The following is a 2,463-nucleotide window of genomic DNA, read 5'->3' on the forward strand; positions in this document are numbered from 1 at the left end:
GGAGGCAAGAAGAGAAGGGGACGACAGAGGATGAGATGGCTGGATGGCATCACTGACTTGATGGACGTGAGTCTGAGTGAACTCCGGGAGTTGGTGATGGCAGGGAGGCCTGGTGTGCTGCGATTCATGGGGTCGCAAAGAGTTGGACACGACTGAGCGACTGATCTGATGTTGATTGATTCCTGCCATTTCTCAATTATAATCTGTGACTGTGAGATTGTGATTAATGTCTGACTTCTCCATCCCTCCTTCACACAATCGGAGGCCAGGGCAAGGCCGCTGTGGTCTTGCTCCCCACGTCTTCCCCCTAGAGCCTCATGCTGCCTGGCACAGTTAAGTATCCATAAATGCACTGGTTGACTCAGGCTTGGAGATCACTTTGGCAGTGAGCGCCCTCTGAGGGTGACTCATGGAATTGACCTCTGTTCTCCCAGGCTGTCTAGAAACAGGAACAAGCTGCTACACCCCATCCAGCTCATAGGCCATTGCAAGAGTGATGTCCCTCCACCACCCGTCTCCTACCTGCCCAAGCCCTGACCCCTCTTACCTGGTTGGGGTTGAAAGACCTTTTTCCTATCATTCCACCAACTCACTAAAGTTCAGTTCAATCGCTCAATCATGTCCGACTCTTTGCAACCCCATGGACTGCAGCACGCCAGGCCTCCCTGTCCATCACCAACTCCAGGAGTTTACTCAAACTCATGTCCATTGAGTCAGTGATGCCATCCAACCATCTCATCCTCTGTTGTCTCCATCTCCTCCTGCCTTCAATCTTTCCCAGCATCAAGGTCTTTTCAAATGAAGTCAGCTCTTCGCATCAGGTGGCCAAAGTATTGGAGTTTCAGCTTCAACATCAGTCCTTCCATTGAATATTCAGGACTGATTTCCTTTAGGATGGACTGGTTGGATGTCCTTGCAGTCCAAGGGACTCTCAAGAGTCTTCTCCAACACCACAGTTCAAAAGCATCTATTCTTCGATGCTTAGCTTTCTTTATAGTCCAACTCTCACATAACTACTGGAAAAACCATAGCCTTGACTAGACGGACTTTGTTGGCAAAGTAATGTCTCTGCTTTTTAATATACTGTCTAGGTTGGTCATAATTTCCTTTCCAAGAAGTAAGCGTCTTTTAATTTCATGGCTGCAATCACTATCTGCAGTGATTTTGGAGCCCAGAAAAATAAAGTCAGCCACTGTTTCCCCATCTATTTGCCATGAAGTGATGGGACCAGATGCCATGATCCACTCACTAAAACTCTGCTCAATTTATGATGCCAAGGCTTAGTGGCTCAGATGGTAAAGAATCTGCCTGCAATGCACTGACCCAGGTTCGATCCTTGAGTTGGAAAAATCCCCTGGAGAAGGGAATGGCTACCCACTCCAGTATTCTTGCCTGGAGAATTCCATGGACAGAGAGGCCTGACAGGCTATAGTCCTTGGGGTAGCAAAGAGTCGGACATGACTGAGCAACTAAGCACCCAAGCAAGGAATTGCTGTCTCTGCTTCTTAAAGCCTCAAGTAATTGATTCCTTCATGCCCCCTCCCTCCCCAGCAGTTACCAGCAGCCAACTGACTTCCAACACCCCAATCTCTGTTTCTTCCTGACTGAGTCTTTGCTTAAGCAGGACCACCCACATAGTATGACCCTCCTGCCCTTAGGAAGGGGAGCCCAGGAGGAAACAAAATGCCCAGATGTCATCACACTCTCACGGTTTCACCATCAAAGCTGAAGACCCAGGGGACTGGCATCCTCTCATTCTGTAGATGGGTCCTCTTACCCCCAACTCCCGTCACCACCTCCTGCTCCAGCAGTCCCCTCACCCGCTCCCTGGCACCAGGTGCTGCCTCCAATCCATCAGTGACTGAGCGGATCTCACTGAACCACCGCTTCCAGCGAACCCTTCCCCAGCTCAAGAGCCAAAGGTGGCTTCCAATACTCCTGTCTAAACACTTCTGTGTTTCAAATTCAGTTGCTCAGCTGTGTCCGACTCTTTGTGACCCCATGGACTGCAGCATGCCAGGCTTCCCTGTCCATCACCAACTCCCGGTGCTTGCTCAAACTCATGTCCATCAAATCAGTGATGCCATCCAACCTTCTCATCCTCTGTTGTCCCCTTCTCCTCCTGCCTTCAATCTTTCCCAGCATCTATGTTTCAAGGTTGTCCACAATCCACCCCACCACACTCTAATCACACTGGCCCCCTCAATTCCCCAGCAACGGACATTATTCATATTTTCCACATCTCTCTGAGTTTTCGAATATTTTTCCTACCCTGGGTTCCTAACTCAAGTCCTCTGTTCACACGAAGTCAAGTCTGGGATGACCCACAGCCGCCCTGGGTCTCTACCTCTAAGAGCGCACAAAGCCCTAATAGCCTGTTCCCGTTAAAATTTCACCAGCCAGCGCTGGTCCCCAGTAGGTGCCTCTGGGCTCATTCTTTTTCTTTTCTCCAACTGGATTAAT

This window comes from Bison bison, unplaced genomic scaffold (genome assembly GCF_000754665.1).
Source record: "Bison bison bison isolate TAMUID 2011002044 unplaced genomic scaffold, Bison_UMD1.0 scf7180017864456, whole genome shotgun sequence".
Lineage (NCBI taxonomy): Eukaryota > Metazoa > Chordata > Mammalia > Artiodactyla > Bovidae > Bison > Bison bison.